The following is an 18,650-nucleotide window of genomic DNA, read 5'->3' as shown; positions in this document are numbered from 1 at the left end:
AAAAGGCAGGTGAGGTGGGGCTGGGGAAAGCTTCCTCCCTCTCCACTCTTGCCCCCTTCTTGGGTGCCCTCACTGCCCTTGAGGGCTGAGGAGGGGAAGGCTGCCGCCCTCTGATTCCTTCACTTTGGGTATCTGGACTTTGGTTTCCTCATTGGAAAACTCCATCCACCAGGCAGAGGGCATCTCAGTCCATTGGAGCTGCTATAACAAATACCACATGGTGGATGGCTTGGAAACAGAAGTTTCTCTCTCACAGTTCTGGAGGCTGGGAAGTCCAAGATCAAGGCAGCAGCAGATTTGGTGTCTGGTGAGAGCCTGCTTCTTGATTCATAGACACCAACTTCTTTCTGTGTCCTCACATAGTGGAAGGGGCGAGGGAGCTCTGTGGGGTCTCTTTTGTAAGGGAACTAATCCCATTCATGAGGGCTCTGCACTAATGATGAAATCACCTCCCAAAGGCCCAGCTGCTAATACCACCACACTGGGGGTTAGGGTTTCAACGTATAAATTTTGAGGGGACACAAACTTTCAGTCTCTAGCAGAGGAGGATGAACGACTAGGCATTGGATGGATGCAGTGTGACTTGGTCGTGTGTTGAAAGCCGTGGCAGGCAGTGGGTGTGTCAGGAACCGTTCTTGTCCCTTCTGCCAAACTTGTAAAGTCCTGGGGTCAGGACAGCCTGGTAATTATCACAGAGCCGAAGTTGTAGGGGGCCCCAAATGTCCACTCCAATTTATTTCCTTCAACCACAGAGCTCTCAGGGATGCACGCCATTGTGGGTGTCATTTGCGGACAGGGATGCAGCAGAGTCAGAGGGACTTGTGTGGGCGCACACTAGCCAGGTGGAGCGGGAACTCAGATGCCGGCTTTCAGCTCCCAGGTTAGAGCTCTGCCCACCACACCGGGCCTTGCCCGGGGCTGAGCCCAGACAAGCCGTGAGTGGCAGCATAGCAGGGGCCTTAGGGCATGGACTCTGGAACCAGACTTCTGGCTCTGCCACATCTAACAGTGTGCCCTTGGGCAAGTTATGTCACCTCTCTGAGCCTGTTTGTTACCTGTAATATGGGGATAATGCTGGTACCTAACTCATGAAGTTGTTGAGAGAATTAAGTGAGATGTTATATACAAATATGTATAGTATACGAAACAGAGAGACTTTCTCATCAAGTTTAAAACACGCTTACCATTTGCCTTCACAATCCCACTCCCGTGAGAAATGAAGACGTGTCCACCAAAGGCAGCTTTGTCATCACCAAAATCTAGAAACAGCACCGGTGACTGGGTAAACACGCTGCAGTCCTTTTGTACAATGGAATACTGCTCAGCAATCAAAAGGTACCAACTACCGATTCGGGCGACAACGCTGATGAACCTCAAAGGCATTGTGCTAAGTGCAAGAGCCAGACACAAAAGACTGCAGTATAATTCCATGTCTATGAGATTCTAGAAAAGGCATAACTATTGCGACAGAAAGCAGATCCATGGTTGCTGAGGTTGGCAGAGGGATTGATAGCGAAGGGGCTCAGGGAACATTTGGGGCGATGAAACTTCTCTATCTTGATTGTGGTGATACGTTTGTCAGAACTCACCAGACTATAGATTTAAAGGGGGTGAATTTTCTTTACATGTCAAAATAAAAAGACAACACCACTCTTTAAAAAGCAGAGCCAGGGCATAGTAAACACTATATAACTATTAGCTGTTATTATTATTTGTTTGTTTGTTTTTCTTTGTTTTATTTTATATTTTTATTATTATTACTGTTACAATTATGATTACCCAGGGAAGTAATCATACTTGGTCATCTGCACCCCAGATCCACCCTGGCGGTGCCCCAGTGCCCACCTGCTCAGGTTGGCAGAGGAGGACATGCCAGGTCTTCCCTGCGGGCCCGGCTCCCACGGGTACGGACAGCTGGGCGGGGAGCTCGGGGAGGGCCCTCAGCTGTTTCCCGAGTCTGGTTTCCCTCCTGCTGATCCTGCGAGGCGCTCAGTGACACGTTAGCAAGAAAGATGCCACGAGAAATAAAGTTTGTTATGAATTATTCTACTTGCGGCTAATTATAGGCACAGAGGAGAGGATTATTTACAGAGGCAGGAGGCAGAAGGGAGGGAGAGGGGCCCGGAGGCGTGGAAACAAGTGGAGGGCTGGGCAGTGAAGCAAATGGGGCGGTGTTTGAGGGGAGGAAAAGCACTTTTTTAGTAAAAGCTGTAACCAAACGCAGGTCGGGGTTGATAGATGCGTCTCAGCACACAGATCAGAGGCGCCAGGCCTTATGTCCTTGAGACGGACTGGGGTCCCGCAGGCCACCAAGCTTCTCTGGGTGAGGTGTGTGTGAAGTGGGAGCGGTGTCCAGACTGAGCTAGAAGGGACACTGGGGGTGACCTGAGCCAAGCGTGGGCACCCCCTGGTGCGAGCGGGCTGGGCAGGGAAGGGCCCAGAGGGGACGCGCTGGACCGTGCTGGGCCTGAAGAGTGTCGCCAATGGTGGCTTGTGGACGTGAAGGCCTGGTGTGGCCCTCGCTTCCGACTGTTCAGTGGGATAGATGCCACTGTTGGTGTGAAACTTCCTAGTCTCTAAAAGTTGATTTAACCCTACAAGACACACCTAGGGGCTCGTGGACCAGCGGTGTGCAGCCTCTGAAAGCCGGCCTGGCCTCCCATTGTTTCCGCGGGCAGACAGGGGCCCGAGCAGGGCCGGGGCTCAGCAGCTCAGCTCTCCACCGGCCCCGCTCGCGGGGAGTCTCAGGGGCCGGGGCTCGGTCCAGCCACGGAGCCCCGCCCCATCCCATGCCCTCAACACACAGCGGTCATCACACACTTCTGTCGGCGGCGGGGCGGCTTTGTGACTCTCTCGGCCTGTCGGAGGAGCCCCACCGTTCCAGGGGGCCCCGATCTTGCCCGCTCCCACCCCCTCCCCACCCCCCCGCAGTGTGAGCAGTGGGCCAAAGCTCTTCCAGGTATTTACGCCTGGCTGCATCACCGTCTACTCACTTAACCAGGCAGGAAACGACAGAGTCATCTTCTGCTCCCTGCCCGCCTCCCTCCCAGCCAGGGTGGTGACTCTCCTTCCCTGCCCCCCCGAGAGGCTTTTCACATCCGTTCCTGCTCTCCGGTGGCCCGTTCCGGGTCAGGCTGCTCCCTGTACAGTGGTGAAGACAAGGCCACCTCTCTACAGCTCTCTGATCCCATCGGCCCTTCTCCAGAACTTTCCCTGCTTTCCCACGCTCAGTGTCCTGGCACAGATTCAGACCCTTTCTAATCCACTCCATGCCGCCTGCCACCAGCTATGTCCTGCCGCACATTCCTTGCTGCTGTTGCCCCCCCCAGCCTAGGAGGCCTTTCCCTATTGGTCCCTCAGGGCCCTTGCCTTTTCCCCTCCCTCCCCCGCCCACGCTGCAGCAGGGGATGCGCACTGCCCTCTGTGCCCGCCCCCGCCGGATGGTGTACGCCCCAAAGACCCTCTGCAGCCCAGAGCTAAGGGCCTGGCACGGAGCAGGTTCTCTAGGAACACAACCGTTTCTTCACTCAGAGATATGTAGTGACGGGGCCTCTGGCTCCAGGCAAAGGGACCACGAGGAAACAAGTCAAACAGGGAATCCATCGGGGCGGTGGGGGTGATAGAGAACGGCAGGGGTGCTGGCTTGAATGGGGCTCTCAGGGAAAGCCTCTCTGACGAGGTGCTGTGAGCCGAGAACTGGACAGTGAAGAATAAGTGAGCTACAGCCCCCGGGGAAGAGGGAACAGCGGGCACAGCGGCTCTGAGGCAGGACTGAGCTTGGAGGGGCAGAAGAGATGAAAAGGCCGGGTGTTAGATGGTGAGTTGAGAGGACAGTGGCCTGTGACATCTGAAGGGACAGGGGACAAAGAGACAGAAGAGGCAGAGCCAGCAGGCTCCCAGCCAGGGCAGTGACAGCGCTGTTTGCCTGGGGAGCTGACCATCGGCGGGGGCCACGCAGGAGGGCTGAGAGCAAATCTCCTGCAGAGATGGGCCTGAAGTTCCTGCAGTGGGAATTTTGGAGCCTTCTGCTCTGACGTCCTCATTGAAGCCTGCCGTTCTCCAGGAGCGAGGAGAAAGCAGATGAGAGGAACAGGAGGGAGGGAGGAGCTTGGGCAGAACCCTCCAGGCAGAGGCCAGGAGGAGCTCTTGAGTCAGACAGAGGGGTTCCTTGGCAGATGGGAGAAGTGGAAGTGAAAGCCTGACTGTAGGGGCTGAGTCAGGAACAGGATGAGAGAGACCAGAACTGGGGCCCAGAGGGGAAAAGAGAGAAGGGACCTAGGCTGGAAAGAAGCAAGAGTTAAACAAATGGTTTTCTTGTCTTTAACGGAGAGGAGCTGGGCATCCTTGGACTCCCTAGGGTTATCGAGGCATTTTACATAGCTTGGTGACACCACCTCCAAGAAGCCCTCTTGGACACCTCAGATCAGGCCCCACCCCACCCTGCCCCGTTATGTGCTCTTATGCCACCAGTGCTTCTCCGGCAGAACTCTGACTGCGGGTTGTCACCTTGCACTCACGACCCTGACACCTAACCAGTGTCCGTCTCCCACGTGTAAGCTGCTGAGAGACAGGCCTGGGTTTTGCGCTTCATGGAAAATCCAGGTGGTTACCCAGGGCCTGGCAGGAGAGGCCAAGGATGCCAGGGAGAGCAGCGCAGCCCTGGCGGGGGCGGGGGGGCCTGGAGGGAGCCGAGGCTGCTGGGTGGTGAATTGGCCCAGAAGGAGGTCATGGCGACCTTGAAGTAAGCTGGCATTTCAGCAGGGGCGGACGTGCCCCGAGCAGGGTGGACACGGATGCCACACGTGCTCCACCGGCGGAGCGCCCACAGGGCACACCCAGCCCCACCCAGACGCACAGTTCCTCCCGGCCTCCCACCCCCTCCCCCTCCATTTGTGTTGCGCTGATGGCGACGCCCACGTTCTGTCCGGGGGGGGGGGGGGGGGGGGTGGGGGGGGGGGGCAGACGAAGGTCCGCCTCGGCCACACCCAGCTGATTCTCCACGTCCGACAGCCAGGATCAGGCCCTGGTGGGGGCCTTTGCTGGAAGAAAGGCTGCCTGAACACAGCCGCCCCACTCCCACCCAGCGCCCCTCCCTGGGGTGGGGGTCTGGAGAGAGGCAGGCCCGGCCCTGGGGACTGACCGGCTCTCCCGCAAGTCCGGGCAGGAAAGCAGGTGTCTGTGGCCTGGCACGCTGACCCAGGAGCCCTCCCCCCAAGGCTTCCCTTGGGGGGAGGGCCCCCCAGGAACAGACCACTGAGGGTGCCAGAGAGAGCACCGTGCAGGAGCCAAAATGGGGGGCCCTCCGCACCCTCTCGCTTCACTCAGTTCATTAAGACCTGTAAATTTTCTCATTAATACACTTAAAGTTCGTTTTAAGGGGAACAAGCGCAGAGGTAATTGATAATAAACCCTCAGTTAATGTCCTCGGTTTACTGCATGTAATTTATATCCGCTGATAGCGTCTCTCACTCCCAATGACCCATTTAGCTGTGGCGATAACAGCGGTTCAATCAGACCGATACCAACTTTTATATATTCCAGCCTGATAGCAATAAATACGCTCACAGGGAAACTCACTGGGCCTACTGTATTTTTTTCATTAAGATTTAAATATTCATGCAATTATTAGTGATTTATTAAGAGCTAATGACCCCTTCAAGAGGCTCTAAATCTTCACCCGAAGCAGCCCTGGCCCTCCCCTCCCCCTTCACCCCCATCCCTCCTTACTGCCACCCCCCCCCCACCCCCCAGTGAGAGAAATGAACTGCTCTTTCACAGCCTGGATGACATCACAGCATCACCCATGTTTCCATGGCAATGGCAGGCAGGTGAAACGGAGGCCAAGGATGGAGGTCAGGCCCAGGGAGGGGCTGGGTTTCTTGAAGGTAGAGGCTCCTGTTCCCTCCCTCATCAGACCTGGGGGACACAGGGATGAGGAGGCCACCCCCCGGCCCCTCCACACCCCCACTGGCCAATGGCCTCCACACTGCAGCCTCCTCCAGGCTGGTCTCCAGGGACACCTCCTGCCCACCTCATTCTGCCCTTAGTGTCACCCCACCCCACCCTCACTCTTTCGGTATCCCTCCTACCCTCATGCTTGTCTAAGTCTCTGACCAACCTGTTAGGGGCCCTTGGGAGGAAGCACACCGGCTTCTCTCTCCCCTGCTGCCCTCTCCCTCCTTTCTTTCATTTTAAAATGTTCCACGCTGATTACATCAAGGACAAGAGAGTGTGCAGGTGTCTGGGATTCTGGGACTCAAGGCCCAGAGAAGGCAGTGGCTTACCTCAGGCTGCACAGCAAGGCCCAGGCCACCTCTCCTTCCTCCATGTTCCCTCACACCCCTGCTTCCCCCAGCCCCCTCGCCTCCACCTGCAAGACCTCTGAGCCCATTAAAGAGGCAGAAAAGATAGTGAACAAACCAGGAAAACATGAAATCAATATCAGGAGGAAAAAGTACTGTTGTCATTAAGTGAAATAAATAAGCTGGTAATTATTGGGACAGCGGGTAATTAACTCGGGGTGAGGGCTCATTACTCTCTCTTCGGGGTTTGATGGGCGCGGTCAGACACCCTCTTCCCAGCTGTAAGGTCGCAGCCAGGCCTGAGTTCCTGCCGGCCCAGATTCAGGGGGATTGTAGTAGAGGATTTCCTCTATGGAGTGCCCACCCCCGACCTGCCTGCGTCCCCAGCAGCTTTCTCCCAGCCCCTGACTCAGCATCTGAGGCCCAGAGCAAAGGCAGGCAAGGCGGGGCAGCCCCCAGCCTGCTGGCTGCCCCCACCACTATCTCGAGCAGGGACAGCTCACTGACGGCTTGCAGACCCTCAGCCTCTGGGAAAGGGGCAGTGCCCTCAGGCCTCAGCTGAGGGTGGACGCTTAAATCCCAGCCACCTGGGGTGATGGACAGATGACCCCTTCAGCCTCTGCCAGGCCCCAGGGGATCTCCTTCAAGAGGTCATGATGAACAGGAGTCCCAAAGAGAAGACAGGATGATGGGGTGGGTGCTGGCAAAGGTGGGAAGAGTGGGGGAGGGGAGGAAACCAAGAGAGCAGAGCCATGACTTAGAGGGGCCTCCCCCTCACCCGGCTGTGACCCCAGTCCTTAGATCTGTACAATCGGAGGAGACCTTGGACACTGTCCAGTCTGGCTTCGGCCTGCCAACTTGTTTGGCCCACACGGTGTTTAAATGTTTAAATTAGTTGTCAACATTTTAAAACAGGAAATTTCACATAAAAATGATTTCCAGCTTCTCCTGAAAGAAAAAACCTCTAGCACCTCCTGGCCGGCCTGCCATGCGGCCGCGGTTGGCTGAGCTGAGCTTGCCCCTTGGATGGACATCCTCACTCTCCTCTTCTCCTGGGCATCCTCAGCTCCCAAAGGCACCCGAGTTCGCCACCTCTGATACAGTCCCATCCCTCTGGGGACCAGAGAGGGCAATGACTTACCCAAGGCCACACAGCCGGGTAGAGGCAGAGTGTGGACTGGGGACCCAGTCCCCTGTTGCCCATCCAAAGTCTCTGCTTCTGCCCTCAGAGAGTCCAGGTCCTGCACCTCTCGCTGGCAGGCACACCCCAGTGCCCAGCCCCGGAGCTTATAAGGGACAGGGGAGACTTCAACTCTACCAGTCACTGACCCCCTTGCCAGACCCTGAGCTGGACACGGCTGAGGAGAGGCGGCTCGGGCCTGCTGCACGCCCTTGAGATGTCGAGTCTGATGGAGGAGGCAGCCACCGCACAACAGCCTACCTCAGTGGGTAATGCTCTCTCAGCCGGGGAGCTGGAGGAGCAGGCCGTGCAGCCCCTGTGCGGAGAGGAGCTGGGGAGGGTGTCTGGAGGAGGTGACACCTGGAATTATGAATGAACAGGGCTGGGGGGCATTGGGGTGGGTGGGGGGCCCTGCAGGTGCAGGGGAAAGTTGGGGTGAGGGGCGGGGTCTGAGTGTGCAGGGAGAGGGGATTAGTGGATGCGCTGAGCTGACTGCTGGGTGTGGGTTGGTGCTGAGAGGTGAGGCTGCCCCATCGGGTGGGCAGGGGATGTGGGGGTGTATGGGGACCCGACTTTTACCCTGTGGTGCGTGGGAACCGTTGCAGGGGTTTGAAGGGTGGGATCAGATTTTCTTTCTAGAAATAGCACTGTGGTGGCATTGTTGATGGTACCAAAGCCAGGAGGTGGTCAGAGGAGGAAAAGTTTCAGGAGCTAGAGGTGGGGGGTAGCCCCCAAAGTGCAAGAGAGGAGGGAGTGGGCAGGAGGGAGGCTGGGGGGCTAGAACAGTGTGTGTTGAGGGCCCTAGAAGGCCCAGTAGCTCTGATACGCGCCGCTGAGGCTCCCTGGGGACATGGCCCTGCTGACTGAGTGCAAACTCTGGGAGCAGCAGGTACAGCAGCCACTGAGCCCAACTTGGGACATGCCCGGTGTGAGGTTGTGCGGGCATCCAGAGGCAGAGAAAATGTCAGAACGCAACTCAGCTGTGGGGGGTGGGGGACCCCAGTTGGAGAGCAGAAGCTTGCGGGGGTGGGGAGCTATGGAAACAGGGCCGCAGGAGAGGGCGGGCAGAGCGCGGCCAAGCCGCTGCCTGGACGGGCGCAGAGGCCACCACCTCTGCCGCTAGGAGGTGGATCTGGCCTGGGTTTGCCTGTACGTGCCTGTCCGAGGAGGGATCCAGGTGGGCTCAGCTGCTGAGAATGGGGTCACAGGATGGCCCGTGACCTGTGGCTACAGGGTCACCGTCGCAGTGAGGGCATCAGCCACCCCGGCCAGATTTCACTTGGAGGGCAGTGGGCAGTGCTGGTGAGCACACGTGTGTACCCAGGGCGCTTGGTGTGTGTGCCCACAAGTGCCAGAGCACTGGTGTGGTGAGCGTGATTCTGGGACACTCTGTGCCCAGGACTTCCCGGGTGCGGCTGTGGCCACCGGACGCTCCATCGGGCAGGGACGTGAGCCTGACTTGGGCGCTGCTGTGTGGCTCGTGTCCAGCACATGTGCGGAAGCAGTGTGAGCTGCGTAAGGCTGTGGGGCACAGTAGCCAGCCTGCCTGGGTTGGAATCCATCGCTCACCACTTACGTCACCTGTCCCCGCCTCAGTTTCCCCACCTGGAAGTCAGAGATTTAAAATAGTTTGGCTCCTAGACTTATCGTGCGGGTTAAAGAAGAAAATCCAAGTAAAGTTGGCCACTATTATGACTGTGAATGGGTGGATGCACGCGTGAGCGTGTGTGCATGCGTGCGTGCACGTGTGCGTGAGCCTGCGTGCGTGTGCTGGCTGCAGTTGTGGGCCGCATCTCCCGCCGGCCTCGGGCAGATCAGTGGGCGGCCCCCCTCTCAGCTCTGGCCTCTGTCCAAGGGGTGAGACTGCCCTGCCCTGTGCACCTGCGCTGAGCCCGGCCGGGGAGCAGAGCGGCCCCTCCTGGACCCAGCCCCCCGGCCCCTGCTCAGGCCGGGCTCGCATTAAACCAGTGAGATATGAAATGCCACCATCTCCAGGACAGGGTCTTTAATTAAATTAATTGCCAGCAACATTGTAAAAATGCTGATGGGGTCATAAACGGCGCCTCGGCGATGCCGTTCATCATCCCCTTGGACTTGCGGGGGCCACACCTGCGCTGGGGGCAGGGGTGGCCGTGCCAGCCTGAGGCACCAGGGAACCCTGCAGCCACCAGGGCCTCCGGTGGGCGGGCCGGCCACGGGAGAGGGAAATGGGAGCACAGGGGGCAGCCTGTCCTAAGGGTTCACGTGTGGAACAGTCTCACCATCCTTCCTTAGCCTGTGTGTTTACCTGGTGAAGGACACCGATGGAAACGGGGAGGGGCGCCTCGGGAGCTGGCAGGGGCAGCGGGGAGAGGGGAGGGTCCTCCAGCCTCCTGGCCCCTTGGAATTACCCTCGATCCGCAGGCAACCTGAGAAGGTGGCCCAGCCCGGCCGCTGATCGCTGTGTGACCTTGAGCAAGTTCTTCCCCTCTCTGAGCCCCAGTTTTCTCATTAGGAAAACAGGCAGACCCTCTCCCCACCTGCCTCCCTCATGTTCTCAGTGCCCTCCTGGCCACCGTCCCACAGCCTCCCACCCTGCAGGGAACTGTGCCAGGGATCTTTTCATGTCTCTTTCAGCCAGAGCTGCCACAGGCCCTGGCGGGCTCTGAGCCTGCGTGACGATCACCCGCCCCGCAGTGGTGAGGGGGCTGGGCCAGCACCCCTCTGCCCGCCTCCGCCAGGTGAAAGGTGGAGGAGGCCCGCCACGCACACACACATGCCGCCACCACCAGAAATATGCCCACAGAACACGCACTGCACCAGCAGAAGATTCCAAAGCAGGAAAAAGCCTTCCTTCCGTGGTTCTCTCTGGGCTGCGCGACCACATAATTACCCTTGATTCCATTCTATTTAATTGCAGCTTATTAAATTCTAACCAGCCAATTATCAGCCACAATTACAGCTTAATTCAGGGACACAATAGCTATTTTATCGTTTGTTAATCAAATGCTTATTTAGGCCTCAGCTTTATTAACTATTTCTCTGGCCCGAAGCAAGGCCCTGCGGCCAGAAGGGGCCCTGGGAGGGGTTCCCTGGAGGCCTGTCCCCTCATCAAGCACTCGATCCCTGGGCATCCTGGTAGTTTCTCAGTTCCCTTCACTGGTGGGTTTGGGGGCTCTTCGCAGTGGCAGGCGTGCGGCGCCCAGTGTGGGCTCTGGGCGTAGCGTTGGAAGAGTTTGTTCGCTCGTGCATTCAGCCCATGTTTATGAAACACCTACTGTGCACCAGGCCTGGGGCTATAGCAGTGAACACGACAAGTGCAGTCCCCACTGTCACAACACGTTTCAGGGCAAGGGGACTCAGACCATCACTAGCAAACAAGTACACAAACAAGACGACTTCAGACAGCGGTGAGTGTGATGAGGGAAAGCGACTGGGAAAGGCATGGGGGTCTGGGGCAGAAGGGCCTATTTCAGGCATGGCAGTCTAGGAGGGCCTCTTGGAGGAAGTAAAGTTGAAGCTGAGACCTGAGGGTTTAGAGGGGGGCAGCTGTGGAAGAGCAGGGGGCAGCGTGTTGCAGGCAGAGGAAAGAGCAAGTGCAAAGGCCCTGGGGTGAGATGAGCTTGGAGGGTTTAAGAGGCAGAGAAGGATCAGCGTGTAAGCCAAGTGAGCAAGGGGTGACGCAGTGGCTAGGGCCAGTCTTGGTCCAGGAAAGACCCATAACTCGTGCCCTAGGCCTGGCCTGTGCCAGGAGGTATGGAGAGCGCACCTGCCCTCGCTGGCTGTGTGACCTTAGGCGAGTCCTGAGCTTCCTGTTCCTTGTCTATGAAACAAGGGGTGGGTAGAAGGCACCTGAGCACAGCTGCCAGAGGACAAGCTGGGTCTGCGGCAGTTGGTGGGCAGGGTGATCCAGCCACACACCCCCCCCCCCCGCGCTGTGACCATCCTCTGGCGGGTGAGGTGGCACCATGCCCGGCCCCAACCGCCTGGTTCTTTGCAGTTCAGCCTGTCCGCATGCCTCCTCGTGGCGGCTGTGTTTGTCCTTGTGCCCAGGCCCCTAGAGCCCACTGGGGAAGAGGGTGACTTTCCTCTGGTCTTCGGGAGCTGGCTGCTGCTTCTGTGACACTTTCACACACGTGTTACCATAGAAACCGGAGTGCCGCTCGTGCACGTGTGTAAGCACGGGTCGGGGGAGCAGCCCTCCCTTCCAAGGGACACTGCCGAGGGGCTGTCACCCACCCTGCCGCCTCCCCCTGCTGCGTGCTCCGCGACAGGAGGGCCTGCAGTCGTCCCTCCCTTGCTCACTGACTGCGCACTGGGACGGAAGAGCCTGGGCTCAGACCCGTCCCTGCCCTCCGGGAGGTCCTGAGACCCTTAGAACAGCAGCCAGGGAGACAGATGATTGAGGGATGGACCACAGGGCCAGGAAGGGAAAGAAGAGAAGCACTGGTGGGTGCCTGGAGGCCCCAGGCGGGATGTCGTTCCTGACCCACCTTGTCCTGGGGTGGGGTCAGCCCTATTTGCCCCAAATGAGGAAACTGAGGCTCAAGAAACAGGGGGTGGCACAGGGGTCTGCGGCAGTCAGTGAGCCCCAGAAGCAGCCGGGGGGCAGAGCAGAGTTTTTTACATGTTGGGTTTGGAAGAATTCTGGGGCACACCCCCCAGCTTGCCCCGGCCTCGTGGCACCCCGTCGTCACCTCCAGGCAGGTCCACACCTCGTAGTGGCCACCTGGAACCTCAGGGTTTTTCGTGTGGGCCCCAGATCTGTGGTCCCAGGGCCTCCCGCCCACCCTTCCTCCACTCCCTCCATCCCGCCACTGTCTCTGACAGCAAATGCAGATTTCAGCACTGCTTATCAGAGCCTCCTAGCAAAGCCCCCTCATTGTAAAATTGCCCACATTTTAAAAATAATAACTCACGAAGCTGTCTCAGGCCGCGGAGGTGTGGATGGGCAGGAGGGCACACATCCCCGTTCCTCTGTGTGTCTGCACCCCCTCTGTTCCCCCCACTGTGGCCGAGGCTCCCAGCCCCCTCTGTCTCCCCTGGACCCTGCACATCAGCCTCTCCACGGTCCCCTCGGTCCACCTCCCCAAGGACCAGCATGGGCGTTTCTAGAATTGATTGATTGATTGATTGATTGAAAGGTAAGCGAAGCTGGTTCCCAGCCAAATTTGAGTGTGTGTCCCCCTCTTTCAACTCTCCTTTCGGGGCTCTGGTCCCAATCAAGGGGTTGATATTCAACACTCAAACACTCGCTGGGCACTGCGATATGTCAGTCCCTGGCCAGGCTCTGGAGATGCTTGAGGGTTGGGAGAGATGTCACCATTCAGTCCCTGCCCTCAAGGCACTGACAGTTTGCGTGGGGACACAGATTCATAAATGGTGACCACATGATGTGGCAGGTACAGACGTGAGTTCGGCCAGGGGCCATTGGAGCTCAGGGGAGGTGTGGCCGCCTCTGTCTGGGGGTCAGGGAAGGCTTCTCAGGGGAGGGGGTGTTTGAGCAGACCTTGAAGGACAAGTAGAAGTCGCCCAGGCAGAGAGCAGATGGGGAGTGGATCAATGCGATGAAAGAATCCTCACTCCAACTGGCTTCAGGAAAGAAAGGAATCCAGGGGTAGATCTGCCTTCCGGCTTCTTGGGGTCCCAGGCTTCCAATGCAGTGAGGAGTCAATCTCTTTCTTCCCTGGTTGTCTCCATTCTCCAAGCCCCTGCTTCAGACCTGTGGACGGCCTCCCCTTTCACTTGGCCTCCTCTGGCCTGCAGGACTGGCCCAGCAGAAAGAGAGGTTCTCTCTTCCCAGCAGCCCAACCCAAATCCCAAAGTCCCATCTATTGGGATGGGGAGAACTGCCGGTCCCGGAACCAGTCACTGTCGTATCCCCATCTCTGGGGCCAGAGATGGCGTCAGCCCCCTAGACCGAACAACCGTATGCACTGAGTAGGATGAGGCCAGGCATTCCCTGCAGAAAATCAGGCACCGTTAGCCAGACAGGGGAGGGAGGCAGGGCCCCCGAACAGAATATGCACAAGCCTTTCCAGAATTGCAGATAGTCAAGATGCCACCCTACACACTTGAAGGGAGGCCCTAGAGGCAAGGCCAGGTGGCAACTCAGGCCCTGGGCCAGTAGAGCCTCGAATGCCAGGTGAAGGGTGTGGTGCGCCATCCTCTCCCCACCTGGGCCTATGGAGCAGGACACCCAGGCCCCAAGCAGATCTACCAAATGCACAGCTCCAGGCTGGGGAGACTGGGAGCACAGGCGCCCAGGGGTGAGGGGGTGCGATGATAGGCAGACAGCCAGGAAGAGAAAGATGGAGGCTGCCGGGCCCCCAGCCCGGCTCCCTCCTCCACCCCGCTTCAAATCCAGAACATTTCTCAGGAAAGTAGTAAAAGCAGGGGCTTGCCGCCCCGCCCCCTTGCCACTGACACAGACCCAGGTTGTTGGGAGGACACCAAGGAGCACGCTGTGGACGGGGCTGGGCAGGGCTGCTCTTGGGAAGCAGTGCTCACAAGCCCCAGTTGGGTGAGGCCAGAGGCCGCCCTGCCCCCAGCCCTCCTACCCTGCTCCGTGGGGCTGAGTCCTCACGCAGTAAATACGAGTTCATTAATAGCTTGATTAATCACACCTCATATTTTTGTGGTGCTTTTAAAAATAAAACATTTGAAAGCACTTTCACACCCAGCCTGGGCCTCAGAGTTACACGAGTAGGTCTTATCATCTCAGGCGGCAGGTGAGGAAAGGGGGGGCTCCACCTCAGGGCAGCAACCTGTGAGGGGTGGGGAGGGCAGGCGGGAGCACAGAGCCCTCTCCCTGCCCGCAGCTCTGCCTGTGGGCCACGGTGTGCTTTCTCTGGGTCTCCCTGAAGGACAAGAGTGAAGGCGGCCACCCTCAGGCAAATCTTCTGACGTTCAAAGGAAAAAAGCAAGCGGTCATTCAGTCACCCAACAAACACTCCATCCATATCCAGGTGAGACCTGGCTCCTGTCCCAAGCGAGCTCATGGTCTAGTGGAGGAGGCAGTGTGCACAGTCCTGAATGTGGCATGTACCCCGGAGGGAGGCTTAGGGGACCGTGTGGACACAGGGGCAAAGCGTATGGATGATGAAGCGTATGGATCCAAGAAGGCCTCCTGGAGGAGACGGCTTGTTGGTTGAGACTTGACGTCTGGGTGGGAGTTCCCAGAAGGACCTCATGGGGTGGCCCACCGTGGTCCCCTCCACTGAATGCCTCTGCATCCCACTCTCCACTGCCACTGCTGCCTCCCTCCACCCATTCCTCACGCAGGGAGAGCGCAGTGTTCCCCTGCACGCGGCCCTCCAGAGGCTCCCCACTGCCCTGTCCATAAAACCCCAAGGTCAGGCCCCTGCTCTGACGCATCTCCTGCTCGTGTCCCCTGTACTCCCTCAATAAGTATTCACCAAATGAATGCAAGAGTGAATGAATACACGTTGGGTCATAGGTGCACCACGGGAAAGGAGGGAGGAGGCAGCATTTGTCCCAGGCTCAGCTCTGGCCAAGGCCCATTACCCCATCACCCAGGGGTATCTTATCCCCCTTTGGCCCCCAGCCTCCCTACATGCACGTGCGCGCACACACACACACACACACACACACACCCCTCACACACGATGTGGTCTCCCTCGCTATCCCTAAGAAGACGCTGTGGGTGGGACTGCTAGGACTGTGGCTCTCACCCGTCATGGGATGGCCAGAGCAGGGGTGCTGGCTGGGGCAGATTGGGCAGCCAGTGCCCTCCTGAGACAGCTGGGGCCAGCTGGCCATCCCCAGGGCTCACTGAAAATGGGGTTCCCATGTCAAGGCCTGAGCGTCCCTACAGCCCCATCTGCAGGTCTCAGTGACCAAGTTCTCAGGGATCCACTAGTAAGTGAAAGAGGTCTTCTAACTGAATTCCAAGAGGGCAGCTGGGCAAGTAGGAGAGACTTGGATGGGGTGTGGCAGATGGAGTTTCTGGAGAGCTGGAGGGTGGAGTTCACGGTACAGCAGGGCCTGTGTGGCCCGCGGGCCCTGCTCCTGCCTGCTCTCCCGCAGCCCCAGCGCATCTGCTTTGGCAAAGCCTTCCTCCCGTGCTCATCAGCTCACAGCCAGGAGGGAGCAGGAGTAGGCACCCAAAGGCGTAGACGTGCAAGTGCCCGCTCACCAACACCGGCACTGGGCAGCCTCGCGCTGGGTGTCAGGGACACAGGGAGCACAGGCTGGTGGTGCAGACGGAGGCCTCTTCTCCTGTGTTAAGAGCTACGGCACCAGTGAGGATGGGTCCTAGATGCAGTGGGGCAACATGGTATGTGTGGTTTCCTGGGAGAGTGAGGTGGGGGAATCCTCTTTCAGAAGAAGTGACGATAGAACTGGGCCCTGAGAAGAAGGTAGGAAAGTGCTGGCAGAGGAGGGAGGAAGGGTGTCATTAGGGAGTGGTGGGGACTGCGGTGAACTAGAGTCTGTGCCCTTTCGAAAGCATCGTGTATCATTTGACACTGAGCGTGCACTGCTTGGTGTTATCTTTGATAGGCAAGTACAGGGTTTCATGTCAAAAGACAGCTCATGCTAGTGACCGGCGATGCGGAGAGGAAGAGACTCGAGGCTCTCCCTGCGCTTTAGTCCAGGCGAGAGACCTAACTGGGATGGTGAGGGGGCAGGCAGATCGCAGGTGCCGACCACAAGGGTAGAGGTCACATAGTGGGCTCGGGGACCAGAAGGAGGGGAAGCCAGCTCTGACCACCCAGGATGCTTCCAGCAGCTCCAAGAGGGGCCGAATTTACCCCTACCTGTGGCCTTAGAGTGTCCTTGCCAGAGGGCACAACCGCAGCGTGGAGGGGGCCCCTGGGTCCACCCAATAAATGCCCTCCCCCAGGAGGGGTGGGGAGGGGAGACCGTGCCAGCGTGGCATGGCGGAGGCCCGGGAGAAGTGAGCTATGTCCCTTATTGGTCACAGTACATTTATTTTTCATTAGCAGTTAAATGCAGACATGAGGGATTGTGCTGGGTTCAGCAGGCGGCTGACATGACCAGTGCTTGGTGCGGTGATCAATAGGGAAGCTGCGGAGCCACGCGCCCTCTCCCTGCCCTCACCCCCAGCCGGGACCCCTGCCCACCCAGCCCCGGGCCCGCAGGCAGACACAGGCCATCACACGGAGCCTCTGCAAGGCGAGGCGGGGGCAGGCCCGGAAGCTGCCACCGAGGTCTCGCATGCCCTTCCGGAGCCTGGGATGCCTGCCCCCAGCCCCCTGTGGGCTCTGCTCAGGGGTCAAGCTCAGCCCTCCTCTGTGCAGCCCTGGGGTCTGCAGAGATGCCGTGGCCTCCCCAGGAAGTGTCTAGAGAGGCTCCCGGACCACCAGGCCCACACTCGGGAGCTTGCCCTCCTGTTCATTCTCCAGACCTTGGGAGGCCCGAGCCCAACTCAGCCTTGCTGTGGCTGAGCCCGCTGTTGGGTCAGGGCTGCTGAGTGACACGTGGATGTCATAACGAAGGGTCAGGATGTGGGCCCCCCAGAGTCCAGACCTGGAGCTGGGGTGCTAGGTAAGCGACGTCTCCCTCAGGCCTCAGGTTCCACACCTGTAAGATGTCCAGATGGCTCCTCCCCTCTGCCTGCATCCTCACCGTCCTCAGCCTAAAACCGAGACCCGTGGGCTGGCAGAGCCTGTGGAGGTGGTCCAGGATGGGGCGGGCGGGACAAGGGGAGCTTGTCTTCCCGACTGCAAGTGTGGTTCCCAGGCAGCTTAGCCTTCACGACAGAGCAGCAGAAAGGGCAGGGGGCCGGGGCGGGCGGAGGCAGGCTGGGGAGAGGCCAGGATGGGAGGAGGAGAGGTGGATGAACCCACTGCTGCAGACGCTGAGGGCGAGGCACCTGCTGGCTCTGTGCCTCAGTTTCCTCATTAGCCCTCACCCCTGAAGAGATTGCTAGGAGGGTTACTGAGGGAGATGGTGCAAAAGCCCATCAGGGTTCAGATAGCAGCCAACATTTACCGAGCACTGTCCCTTTTTTCATCTCATCCTCATGAAAGCCCTGAGAATTGGGTACCATTTCCCATTTTGCCGGCAAGGAAAGAGGCGAGGGTTACCTGAAGTCACACCAGGTTTCTCAGCCTCTGCAGACATTCTCAGCTCACCCACCCGGCGCCCACAGGACCAGGCACAGATCCCCTCCAAAATCAGTCTTGGGGTGGAAAGAGAGGGTCCCTGTGCAAGCAAGAGAGAAGGGGCAGCACGGATGCCCCCTGGGCCCGAGGAGCCAGGCCTCCCCATTAGAAGCCCTCCGTGGGGTTTGGGCTGCCCGCGAGGAGGGCAGCGGAGCCAGGAGGCCGACAGCATGAGGCACCTCCAGACTCCCCCACGGGACAGACAGGACCTCCATAGGTGTCACAGACAACCAAACAGGTAACTCACCCAAGGTCACCACTAGCAGGGAGCAGACGGGTCTCTGAAGCCCAAGCTTTTCCTGCTTTACGCCCAGAGCCCCCTCTTGGTTGTGAGTGTTGGGGGAAATCACTGCAGCCCTGAGAGAGGCCAGGCCATCAGGGGCCTGTTTGGTGAGCTTGGAGGCTGAGGGTGCCCCCAGTCCATCCTCCCACTCCCCCCCCCCCCCCACCGCTCCCCACCCTCTCAGGGGTCCTGTTGGTCGAGCAGACGGTCAGACTGCTGTGAGGTTTAGCTCTACCAAAGCCTCGGAGCAAATTACCTGTGTAATTAGCAACAAATGACTTGTGGGATGGCTGTGGTTTTCAGTTAAAATTAGAAGGAAACCTATATTCAGGTCTCCTTGAAGGGTGGGACGTGGTCCGGGTCCCTCAGTCTCCCAGACGCACCTTCCTGGCTCCCAACCCTTTCCGGGACCCACCCAGCAGCCCAGGCTCACCCCAGTTCGCCCCTCCCAGGGGCCTCTCCTGTACCATTGCCACCAACACCCCTCACCTCTGCACCTGCCACAGCCTCCTCCCCTCCTTCATCACTTGGTATTTTTTCAACACCTACCACGTGCAGGGGCCAGAAATGGAGAGCCACCGGAAGCAGCCCCCAAGGCTGCCCGGGGCCCTCTCCCCCGCTCCAGCTCTCCCCCGGGGCCTTCCAGGGCAATGGGCTGCCTCACCAGATCCCTGAACTTCTACCGGGGTGGTGACGAGCCCTGACCACGGCCACGTGCTGGTGCTTCCACACGGGCCTCATTGCACGTCTCCCCC

General features: G+C 58.7%; 1 protein-coding gene across 1 annotated transcript in view; it reads left to right on the top strand.

Annotated features, from left to right (window-relative positions):
- The window catches only part of UNC5A (unc-5 netrin receptor A), a 60,773-nt gene that overhangs the window by 26,726 nt on the left and 15,397 nt on the right, over nucleotides 1–18,650 (top strand). The gene's annotated exons all lie outside the window — the stretch shown is intronic.

This window comes from Hippopotamus amphibius, chromosome 1, assembly GCF_030028045.1.
Source record: "Hippopotamus amphibius kiboko isolate mHipAmp2 chromosome 1, mHipAmp2.hap2, whole genome shotgun sequence".
NCBI classification, from domain to species: domain Eukaryota; kingdom Metazoa; phylum Chordata; class Mammalia; order Artiodactyla; family Hippopotamidae; genus Hippopotamus; species Hippopotamus amphibius.
The sequence above is the reverse complement of the archived record's forward strand: the minus strand, read 5'-3'. Positions and strand labels throughout refer to the sequence as shown.